Consider the following 13,309-nt stretch of genomic DNA (forward strand, 5'->3'; position numbering starts at 1 on the left):
AATTTACTTACAAATTCTTCTTTAATAAAAAAATTGATAAGGAATTAAATATTTAAAATGGCTACTGTTGGTTTTAGGATAACGAAATATCATTTTTGGGAATAGTTTTTCATGTGTGGAACTAAATTTTCTTAATTACATTATCTCCTAATAACTTGGGCTACACTATTGTCACCTTATATTCATCTATCCTATAACCTTCTATTCTCTCTTTAATTATCAATATTGAGTGTTCTCTTACTTTGTGAAATTTACTGACAACTTAGTTAATGTTCTTGCTTACAAATACAAAAGAACAAAAATTACTTTTTAGTGTCTTTTTCAAAATTTCAAGAATTACAAGCAACTGAAGGAGACTATTCCGATGCGGTTATATGAATACCAACTTATCAAATTCTTGAGCGATGCTTTATAATTCTAACTTTAGTTTGTAGTTTTTTGTTATTATTGATATTCTTAGTTCATAATAAGTACATATTATTGTTTTAGTTATTATTATAATTTATTCAATTTAAATGTCGATTAAAAGATATGATTCCAATTTTGAAAAAAGAGAGAGAAGATTTGAAGAGATTGAATTAATTAACTATATTATCAATTGAAAAGAAAATATTAGAATAAATTGGTATAAAAAAATCAATGACGAATCAAAAAAGCTAAAAAAGTGAATTTTAGATAAAATATATATGACGATCTTTTCTTTTTTAATTTACATCCATACATACATATACATATACAGATGCATATGTACATGTACATGTACATATATATAAAGAGAGAGAGAAAGAGAGAGTCTCTCTTTAGAATTTCGCTTTAGAGCCCTAATAGTGTTGAGACGGCCCAAATTGCCACAACAACCCTTACACCTTGTTTGGATGGTGGTTTTTTATGGTTTCATAATGTATGATAAGGTATGGTATTGTACTGTACAATATAGTACAATACAATATTTGAATAGACTTATCATTTACTGTTTTTTGGTAATTGTTTTATTGGTTGGTTTGGCCGGTGTGATACTGTATCATAATTGATAAGTTCGCTAAAGTTTCCTTAATTATTATAAGTGTTAAATTATCAATAATTGTTAATAAAATAATTTAAGATAATTTTCTTCATGCTAATTTGTCACAAATTATGCCATTTTTAAGTTGGTAAATTCATGTAAAGTCTAACAAAATCAATAAATGAGTAGATCAAAATAAATATAACCAAAGTCATTTTTTATAGTAACAATTTTTTTTGGGTGTTTTGAAATGTGACCACCAATGACAAGTACAATGTTTGAATACATCTTTTGTATATGTTACAAGTACTGGGGTTCAGGGTAGGGATAGGGGGTGGGGTAAGAAAAAATCTTTGAATATCTTTTAAAAGATAAATTTAAAAAATTAATTCTTTATTTTGTGGGGGAGAGTTGGTAGGGAGTTGGGGTGGGGTAATATTTTTTTAAAAAAAATATTTAAGAAAAATAAATTTAAAGAATTAAAAAAATGATTGTTGCGAAGGGTAGGTGGTGATGGTGGGGTAAGAAAAAGGTTTTGATTTTTTTCTTAAAAAAATAAATTTAAAAAATTGGGGTAGAATTTGGTAAGGGGTGGGATAAGAAAATAAAATTGAATTTTCTTATAACATAAAATAAAATTTTTCTTTTTGGAGGGTAGGATGGGGCTAGTGGTGGTTAGAGTAGGTTTAGGGTGGAATTAAATAATATGGGATAAAGGTAAAATAGGATTATGTAATTTTAAGTAAGAGCGTAATTGAAAAAAGAAATAAGTAAATCATGGGATACCACCACTCAGTGATTTTATAAAGTGGGGGTTTTGTAGTTACAATCAAAAGAAAAAACATAAAGTTACAACTGAAGTTGTTTCAAATTTGTAAAAAGACTCTTAAAATTTGCAGGTGTCCTATTACCATCATTGAATAATTTTGAAGTGTTATTATTATATTCATTTTTTTCCACCTGTCCCGAAAAGTGTATGCACTCTCTTTAAGATAGTGAACAACTCAAAAACGATTATAAATTTATTTTTACTAAATTTTCCTTATAAAATTTATTTTCCTATTATCTTGCTGATTTTTTTTTTCTTATTCATTTTTTTTCTTTTCCTTTTTTTTTTCTTCACAGATCATTTGTCATGGCCATTTTCTTCGTCATTTTAGTGTCACCAATTTTTCTACAACTCTATTCACCTTTCTTTACTGCTGTCACTTTGATTTATTTTTCAACTTTAAAAACTTTTCTTAAAAAATCAACACATTTCAATTAATTCTTCAAAATTTATTAAATTGAATTTTAGGAATTCAAAAATGAGGAAGCATCTAGCTTTTTGAGAGAGATATTTAGTCACAACCTACCTGATTTAGAGCAAAATTCAAAGACGGATCACATAGAGAAGATTTTGATAGTGATAATTTTATTTTAAAAAAATTAATTTGATATATTGATTTTTTAATTTTAATTTTGAATTGGCAGAGATTTTGTGATAGACACATTGGGGATGATGCTGTGGGTGATGGTAATGATGATCACACTAAAGAATTATCAGCGAAAAGGAGAAAATGATTGAGGTTTGATAGATGATGAGTGATAAATTTACCACTTATTTACATTCAAATGTGTGCACACTACTATGATTTGACGGTATGAATAAGACACCTTTGTCATTTGAATGCACTAAATACAATGCAGGTAAACATGTGATGAGATGAAAGTGAAGTGAGCTAAAAATAGATCAAAAAGGAAAAAGAAGTGCATGAACTGGAAAAGCAAGAGCAGAATCTGACCTCAGTTATTGCGATCTCAGTCTGAGGGCTGCGACTGTGGCCAACCAAGATTATTCAGGGCCAGCGATTGCGAAGGACTCACCATGAATGCGGGAGTCGTGATCGCAATCAAGCTGGGGCGATCGCGGTAGCGCGGGTTTGTGCCAAGGGGCAGATTTGTAATGTCATAGAACCGACTCCAAATCCCTTATAGAGCAAAAACCCCTTCATTTTTGGGTATCTTCTAACTAGAATTGAATTTGTGAATAATTTGAAACCCTACCAAATTGGGGAAACTTATTGTGGCTAATTTCTCAAGTAGTTTTGGTTGTAATTGAAGTTGGATATTGGATTACTCTTAGTTTCAATTTCCATTGAAAATTTAAATGATCCTTTTGGTATATTCCTTTCCTTTAACTTAATGAGTAGCTAAACATTTATCTTGAGATTGAGTTGAAATAGGGTGAAAATATGTGTGGGTTAGGATTTATTAGGGTAGATTCTTAGTTGTTGATGATGGGTTTCACTAATGCTTGCATGATTGAGTTGGGATTTAAGGGTGAAAACCCTAAATTTCCAAAATAGATTTGTGGGTGAAAACCTCAAATTTTCCAAAAACTTACATCATCCTTGAAAGAGAGATGTAAGTTTAATTGTGGATCCTATATCATCCTTGAAAGGGGGATATGGGAGACAAGGCATTAGTGAATAATAGTAGATATATCTTATTCCCTTTTCATTATCTTAGAAATAATAGTGGATTGAGAATTATCTACGTCTAGGGCATCTTTCCAGAAATAGGGATGCCCAATTGAGGTACTGGGTGATTTTGCTAGCCATATCTATGAGGTATCCGAAAGGGTCCATGGGTGATAATCTTGAGGTTTGGTTGATAAATGAGCATCAAGAACTGCTAACCTAGAATACCCATGTAGTCATCAACGAGAATTTGCACTCGATTGTCATGAACCCATGCATTATTTGCCCCTAGTAAGACATAATCCCAAGACTTATCTCATATTGAAATCTTAGCCATATTTGTTACTTTGAATTGGCAGTTTGATTTGATTTGGGTAAAATAACCTTCCAAACTAAATCCCCCCCCCCACATTTTAATTCGTGTATTTTATTTTGTCTACATTACGGGTATCTCTTTAGTATCTATTACACCCATAGGATTAGAAGGCTAATTCCACTCCTTGAGGATTCGACCCCAACTCACATTGGGTTAATATACTTGGCAATGATCGCCTTGCCCATAAATCATGAAGTACATTGGGCATTATCAAAATGACGCAGTTGTTGGAAAGTGAAACTTAGTTTTTGCTTGTGCGGTGTTGATAGTAGATTTGGGTTTACCCGTAGTGGTTGTTATTTATTTTGGTTGTTGTTTTTATTTATTTTTAGGTGATTTCAATAGTGTCGACGACACCATGAGTGACCTTGCAAATAATGTCGGGACCTTTGATGGGCCCCTTGATGATGAAGAGCAACTCTATGATGTTGGACGTGCGAGTGCCATCCATATCCCACTTAATCAAGGGAATAGGGTATTCCATATGATTTTGGACGTGCGAGTGCCCTGCAAATAGTGTTGTACATGCTTCAAATGAAAGGTATTTTTGGAGGGCAAGCTCATGAAGACCCCAACTTGCACTTAAATAATTTTGTGGAAGTTTGTGACTTCTTCTACATTGCTCACATGTCACAAGAGTCCATGCGGTTGTGCCTTTTTGTGTTTTCTCTAATGGGTGAGGCGGTATTATGGCTACGATCTCTTTCCACTGGGTCAATCACATCGTGGGATGAACTTACCGTTGCATTCTTAGAATGATACTTCCCATCATCCAAGATATTGTAATTGCGTGATAAAATTACCAATTTTCATCAATTTAATGGAGAATCTCTATATGAGGTATGAGAGAGATTTAATGTAAAGCTTATGCAATGTCCCAACCACGAGGTCTCGGAGAAAATATTTCTCTAAATCTTCTACCGGGCTTTGGATCAACTAAATAAAACCATAGTGGATAATGCATCTAGGGGTTCACTTGTGAAGTTGTCTTATAATATGGCTATAAACTTGCTTGAGGAAGTCACAAAGCAAGATCGGGGATGGCATACTCAAGATACCGAGGTAGCTAAAGGGTCTCCTACCACCACCTATGTTGATAAAGAGAAAAGGAAAAGAGATGAAGAGGGGAGGAAAATATGTCAAAAATAATGACACAATTGGAGTTTCTAACAAAACATATGATGGGTGCATCCACAAAAATGATAAATTTCGTGGCATCCAAAGGCTACGATGAAGAAGAGGCCAAAAGGCTATATGAATAAATTCGGTATTTAGATAACTATCAGGTGGGTTCCCCCCCCCCCCCCCCCCAGCCTATCAAAGGTAAAGTAAGAACCAAGGTTGGATCGATCATAAAAGAGAACAGGATTGGCGTGATAGGTATAGAGATTGTGATTGAAGAGACAAGGAAAGGTAGTATGATTGATATGTGCCTCCCTATGATCGAGTAAAGGGCAAAGAGTCCAATTTCATTATCCCAAAAAGTTCAAGACCGAGGATGTGTTAGCAAGGATCTTGATGAGAGTAAAGGAAATGGATAAGATGGTTCGAGAATTGAAATGTAATTTTTTGCAAATCGACCAAACAGTTGTATTACACTCTACCTCAATCAAGTAATTGGAGACTCAAATTGGCCAAATCTTCACTCAACTTAATGCTAGACTAAAAGGAGGCCCTAGTAATATCGTTGTGAATCCAAAAAAAGATGCCCAAGTATTGATGATTGTTACTAGGAGTGACAATACTCTAGGTGATATTATGGTGGAAGTTGAGAAAGAGGACAATATTGAACAAACAAATATGAAGAAGAAACATGTGGTTAATTCAAATTAGGAGGTTTCAAAGTCTCGAGAAGGGAATAAAAAAGAACCAATGATAATGGAAGAAATGGTTGATGAAGAGAGAGATTCGAGGGTAGTTAAGAATGATGAATCACAAATTTATCCATTGTTTGCCATAAAGGTTCCTCCCTCATTCCTTCAAAGGCTCGGAAAGAAAGAGGACAATGCCAAATTCGAGATGTTCCTTGCTAATCTTAGCAATCTATCAATTAATATCCCGTTGATAGAGGTTATTCAAGAGATTCTGGGATATGCTAAGCTTATGAAGAAGTTAATGTCAAAGAAACGTCTTGTTGATGGTGAAACTATAGAAATTACTCATGGGTGTAGTGATATCATGACTAGCGCTATAGTAGAGAAGAAAGAGGATCCCGGGGCTTTTACGATCCTTGTACCATAGGGACATAAAAGTTTGAGAAAGCCTTGTATGACCTTGGTGCAAACATCAATCTAATGCCCTATGCAATCTATCGGAGACTTGGGTTGGGCACTCTTACTCCAACACCAATGAGGCTACTAATGACGAACCGGTTTATCAAGAGACCGGTTGGAGTTTTGTTTGATGTTTTGGCGAAGGTGGACCATTTTATTCTTCTGGCAGACTTTGTTATGCTTGACTGTGAAATTGACCAAGAGATACCTATTATCTTTGGACATCCTTTCCTTGCAACCGAAAGAGATATTGTTGATATGAAGTTAGGAGAAATAAAATTCTGGGTCCAAGATGATGAAGTTCCCTTTCAAGTATGCAAGACCCCAAATCCTTTATAAAGCAAAAAACCTTTCATTTTTTGGGTATCTTTCCAACTAGAATTAAATTTGTGAATAATTTGAAACCCTACCAAATTGGGGAAATTTATTGTGGCTAATTTCTCAAGTAGTTTTGGTTTTAATTGAAGTTGGATATTGGATTACTTTTAGTTTCAATTTCCATAGAAGATTTAAATGATCCTTTTAGTATATTTCTTTTCTTTAACTTCATAAGTAACTAAACATTTATCTTGGGATTAAGTTGAAATAAGGTGAAAATATGTATGGGTTGTGATTTATTAGGGTAGATACTTGGTTATTGATGATGGGTTTCACTAATGTTTGCTTGATTGAGTTGGGATTTGTGGGTGAAAGCCCCAAATTCCCAAAATAAATTTATAGGTGGAAACCCCAAATTTCCCCAAAACTCACATCATCCTTGAAAGAGAGATATGAGTATAATTGTGGATCCTATGTCATCTTTGAAAGAGTGATATAGGAGACAAGGCATTAGTGAACAATAGTAGATGTATCTTATTCCCTTTTCATTATCTTAGAAATAAGGGTGGATTGAGATTTAGCTAGGGTTGGCCATCTTTCCAGAGATAGGGATGCCCAATTGAGGTACTGGGTGATTTTGCTAGCCACATCTACGAGGTATCCGAAAGGATCCATGGTGATAATCTTGAGGTTTGATTGACAAACTAGAATCAAGAACCCCTAACCTAGCCTACCCATGTAGTCATCAATGAGAATTTGCATTCGATTATCATAAACCCATGCATTATTTGCCCCTAGGAATACATAATCCCAAGACATGTCTCATATTACAATATTAGTCATATTTGTTCCTTTAAATTGGTAGTTTATTTGATTTTGGCAAAATAACTTTCCAAACCATATGCACGCCCCCCCCCCCCAATTTAATTTATCTATTTCATTTTGTCAGACATTACGGGCTCTTTTGTAGCTATTAACACCCATAGGATTAGATGGATAATTCCACTTGTTAAGGATTTAACCCCAACTCACGTTGGGTTAATATACTTGACAATGACCGCCTTTCCCATAAATCATGGCGTGAGTTGAGCATTATCAATAGACATGAACAATCGGAGAAGGAAAGGAAAAAAAGACCTTAAGCTAATAAAATAAGAAAAAAATAATATAAAATAAATTTAATACTTTGCAAGTAATAATTGAGGCGTGATTTACACTTTCTTTCTAAAAATTGAGATTTATCGAAAAAGGATATATTTGTATCAGTTCAAACTTACTTCGTGGGGTAATAGGACCCCCCCACCCCAAATAAGGATAACTCAAATTGATTTTTAACAAATCTTGTTAAAATATTTTTAAAAGACTTTTTTTATTTGATATATTATATATAATCATAATAAAAAAAATAGTTAATTTTATTCGATACTAAAAATTTATAAAATAAAATAATTAAAACTTAGTAAGAATTGGGCGGATTTGATTATAACCCATTTTAACCCAACCCATTTTGATCCAAATAACTTTAGGTTGGATTGGGTCTTGACCTGTTTCTTATCTTAACCCAGTTTGACTCACCTAAATTTGGCTCAACCCGCACAATTGTCATCCCTACCATACCATACCAAAGAAACCACCTTCCAAACAAAGTGTTGGTTGCCACAAAAACAACTTTCGTTATATTAAACAAACTAGTATACGTACCATGATGCCTGAAAGTATTTTAAATCGTAATATTTTGTTCGAACATATTAAATTATATTATGTTAAAAAAATTATTTTTCCTTAATGAAATGTACAATGATCCTCCTCCACCCTCCACACACATACCAACACCATCACATTCCCACAATCAAATCTATATGTGTCATAATTCAAACCGTGGCACAATCAAATCATATTCCAAACCAGTAAAGGACCGAGATAACCCTTCAACATTACATCCTAAGCATTGTCAAAACTAAAGTTGTAGAAACAAGCCCATAAGAAAAGGAGTTCAAATTTTAAATAAAGTAATATTCATATCTTAAGAACAAAGTCCAAAACAAATTACCAAACACCGTCTACGAAGCCTCTAACTTTAAGAATACTCCTAAGTTGAAATGGGGCTCTAATTATACCATAAAAACTAAAATAATAGAATAGGGACATAATTTAAATGAACAATCGCCTTCCAGATGATGGAGGGTTCATCACTTATCACCAGTTGTCGAAACAAGGATATGAGAGCCCTAATGCTGCACAAAATAATAGAAAAATGCCTCCAAACCTACATCATAAAATGATGTAGCATTTGGGGATGGTCAGTACAGCGAATACTGATGTGCTATAGAAATATAGCACTTTCGGCACTTAAAATGAAGAAAATATGCAAGTTTTTGAGGTTATTTTGTTAGATATGATGCGTTTTGAGTATGTTTTGCAGGAAATCATGTTTTGGATGCTAAAATCATGAAAAAGGTGTTTTGGCTACTTTTTGGAGCTATTATGGATGTTCGGGACACTTTTTGGCTTATTCGTGATCAAAGCATGTTTGAGTATTGAAGAAGGGCTGAAAAGATGACTCTCGAAACTTACTAAGTCAACCTACGGACCACAAGTAGGACCTACGGACTGCAAGTAAGCAAAGCAAGTGCCAAAAGTCCAAAATCTCGAGTGTTAACTTGCAGGATTTTTTCATTCAGTACCTGCGCTCACCCTGCTGATCACAGGTACTACCTACGCCCAGGGTCAAGGTACAAGGTCAAACCACATATGGCTACCAACACTGTTTTCTCCTATTTCATTCGGGCTTCGGTTTTAGGGTCTCCGTCTGTACTATAAATACCCTTAATGTGATTTTTAGTAGAAGTTACGCACTTTTGATACAAACATATTTTGATTCCAAGATTCAATTTTGATCTTGGGATTCTCTTGTATTGGCTTCAGTTGATTAATTCAGTAACGGTTATAGGTTTTTACACTTCCTATCATTGTGATTCCATCTATACTTTCAATTCTGAATGTTAATGATTTCTTCACAAGCATGAACGACTAAAAGACTCATATCTAGGGTTGTGGAAATCCTAACAAATTGACGAAGCAGGGAAAGTGTGATTGTTGAATTGAATGATACCCATGGCATGCATTGCATTATCTTTACTACAATGGATTTTTTAACGGTGGCCAATGTAAAGATCATGCCTAAATTATTGCTACTTACTCCAAAAGAGGAGTAATGACTAGGAAAAGATAATGACAACAGTAATTTGGAGTTTAGCTATCGATCCACTCTATTAGGTATTATCTATGTAAGATAGATTTCATCAAGTAACTAGAGACTCAAAATGTAATAGTTAACTAGGATCAAGATAAGGGTTAGTAATGTGACACCCTGAAACTCAAAAGGTAAAGAGTGAAATCTGTCTACTTATCCAAAAGAGTATAGATAGTACATAACTTATCGATTCTGTATGCAAGGTATCGGGTTGGTTCAGCAAAGCATGATAAGTCTATAGAGTTGAGAAGCCCGAGGGAACAAAATCCTAGTGTCCCCCAGTACTGATCACAACCAAAGTTGATATTTACTTCTTGTTCGATATTGCCATTCGAATCCCCCCATTTAATTTTCTAGTTTTTGCCCGTTGATTACAACATCTATAATCCACATATTTCCTTGGGATTAGACCCCAACCTTCATTGAGTTCCTATATTTGACAGCGACTGTATTATCTTTTGAGAGGAGGTGCATCTTGGACGTCATTAAGTACTAGCATGCAACCTGGGGAAAGAAATGAAACATTCTTTTATAAAACCAGTCGTATAACTTATTTCATCATCCATAATAATAAAGTAAGAGACATGAGACAAGGAACATAAAACATGACATTTTACACTTTAATTTGTACAAATCATAGTATGGGGTCACAAAATATCAATTCAACTTGTAGACATAAACTTCAAATCAAAAGTTGATTTTTGAGATAAAATTCTGATGTTCTTTAATTCTGAGCTAAGTAGCATACCCAGCATAGTCTGAGAAACCTCGCGAGTTATGCAGAATCTGATATAAACTTATCACTAAAGCCCCTAATCTGTGTTTGCTGCAAGGATTGAAGTGTCTGATCTGGTATACCAAAGCATAAAGCAAATATACAATGATCATCCGTATTTTAGGACAAAATCAATCCCATATCGATAAAATACGATTTCAAGCAATGAGTCTTACAACTCGTGCCTTCTCGGTTATCCACATAACTCTCTTTTAGCACATATTTTAGCATTTAAAATATGCATATTTCTCAAACATGGTCTATGATTTGAAATGGCATTTGTCTGGTCTGATTTGGTATCATCATACTAACACTTGCAAACAATTCATATTATGTCATATCATTTTCACTAAAACATTTTTTACTCTAAAATTCATCTTAAAATCCATAACCATAGCCCCAAGGGCTTTCAAAAGTCATAAACATAACCTCCAAGGGCATTGAAAGAGTCATTTAAACTTTTTTTTTCATTTTTACCATGTATTGTTTAAAAGACGAAGTAAAATTCATAATTCGCATGAAACATCATGTTTTGAAAGGGGTGAAAATGCAAAATTCATAAAAATTGTGAATCATATTACCAAGTTCACCATTTTCATATAAAAAATTTACGGTTCAAATCCTGTTAATAGTATCGATAAAACCATTAAAATAAAAGGAAATTCAATCTAAAGCTTTCATAATCAAATCCCTTAACTCTAATTTCAAACAACCATTAAACAATACATAATTACCAAGAAAATTGAAAAAATATAGTAATACTTAAAGTAAGGAATGTTCAACATGCCTTTTTGAAGAAAGGACTTTGAGAAAAACTTGAACTTGGAGCCTTGAAAGTTGAACTTTGGGAAGAAACTCTAGTTTTGATTCTCTTGAGAGTGGAGAGAAGAAATAGCAATGAAAAATTAGTAACTGATGAGTACATAATGCTTATATAATGATTTAAGTTGTGGGGTAGGATTTGAGGTGAGGAAAAGATTAAACTACCCCTGAAGAAACTTAAAAAATAAATTGTAGAAATTTCTAAGTTGACAGCCCGTCAACTAGTTGACGGCTTTGTTAAGTCCCTTCATCAACATCTAAAAAATTTTGGATTTTACTGTCTAAGTTTGATGACTTTAGTTGACAGTCCATCAACTAATTGACAGCTCGTCAACTCCCATTGTTAATCTTTAGTAGACAGACACTCTCAGGTAAAATGAGCATAACTTTCTACTCCGATATCGAATTAACGTGAAATCAGATGCATTTAAAGAAGACCCAAAGATTTTTCATTTTCTATATAGTAGGCCACCTAACTCGTTATATTCTAAGAATAATGGTCTTTAAAAGTTAACCCACGTAGGAACGTTCACTAAAACTCAATCGGTAGAAAAGTTCTCAACTCAACTTTGAGTTAGAAGATTTATATGACCTCAATTAATCTCCAAAGATGTTCCCAAACTAATGTTACCACACTATAGAATTGATAATCACACTTATATTTACATAGAAATCATTGGGTTTGGGTTTATACACGTAGGAATGATGGTTCAAATCCTAGTAAAAAAATATGGGGCATTACAATATGAATAAAGACAATGAATCATATAATTGTCAATAAACTTTTAGGCTTCATATTTTTCTTTATTACATGCCCCCCAACCCGCCCCACCCCCTACACACACCAATACTATCACAATCTCACAATCAAATCTATATGAATAAAGACAATGAGTCATCAATTAAATAGATAAACTTTTATGTTTCATATTTTTCTTTATTACATTTTTTTTACTAAATTAAATTATTATTTTTTTAAAAATCAATAATCATATTATTCCTCAATGAAAACTACAATCAAATCTGTATGAATAAGACAACAAATCATATAATTATCGATAAACTTTTATGTTTAATATTTTTCTTTATTACATTTTCACTACTATTTAAAATTGTTAGTTTGTTAATATTGATTTTTATTAACCAATCACCTCACTTAAAATAAATATGTAGTGCTCTTAGAATAGATATCTCTTTTCTTTTACTTATGATTTTCTTATGTTTGAACTTTATTCTATTATTGACCTCTCTTTAATTTAAAATTTCTAGAACAACTTATCAGGCTTAATGTAATTAAAATACATCAGTGTATATTTGTTAGTGCTTTTATCATTTTTGAAGTACAACAGATTCTAGCCATATTTTTGTGATTGTATGGTGTTTGTGTACAAGAATTTGTATACATGCAACACCAACTTCAACTCTAGTTCAAGTCTAAGACAAGAACACTTTTGAAGTTACTTAACACCTTCAACACTATATTATGAATAATCTATCTAGGAAGTATGTTTATTTTCAGAAAATAGATGAAATAGAATTTATAAGGCCAAGCCCCCGAACTCACGGAGTGTCCTTAAGGAATAATTCTCCTCACTGTACCCTAGGTTATAGAATCTTTCTCCCAGGATAAAATGGTCTTCAATATGAACAATAGCGGTACCTCAAATTGTTGGATTCAACAAACTTACTCAACAGTTTGATTGATCACACGAAATATTTTAAAGACAAGAAGAAAGTTTGTCATTCAGAAAATTCATGTCTAAAACTGTGGATGAAAGTAGGTTTATATAACATTTATATGCTTCTTCTGAAAAGTGGCAATGGTTCACTTAAAAGGTATGACCTTTACTAAAAAATCATGTTTGTTCTTCCAAAGATTGCATCTTTTCTGAACAGGCAGACCATTTCATGAATCAGTGTGTCATTTGATTGAAGGATTGCATCCTTCTGAAGCATCAGTTCAAAATAGTGCATCCCTCAGAAACATCAGTTTGAAATAGCACATGCATACATATAACTGGAGGATC

General features: G+C 33.2%; 1 non-coding gene across 1 annotated transcript; it reads right to left on the minus strand.

The window, feature by feature from the left end:
- Nucleotides 1–4,625: 4,625 nt before the first annotated feature.
- Nucleotides 4,626–4,731, minus strand: LOC124886818. Its single transcript, XR_007044225.1, has one exon. It is a non-coding gene; the product is annotated as a small nucleolar RNA R71 (small nucleolar RNA).
- Nucleotides 4,732–13,309: the final 8,578 nt, after the last annotated feature.

This window comes from Capsicum annuum, chromosome 8, assembly GCF_002878395.1.
Source record: "Capsicum annuum cultivar UCD-10X-F1 chromosome 8, UCD10Xv1.1, whole genome shotgun sequence".
Taxonomy (NCBI): Eukaryota; Viridiplantae; Streptophyta; class Magnoliopsida; order Solanales; family Solanaceae; genus Capsicum; species Capsicum annuum.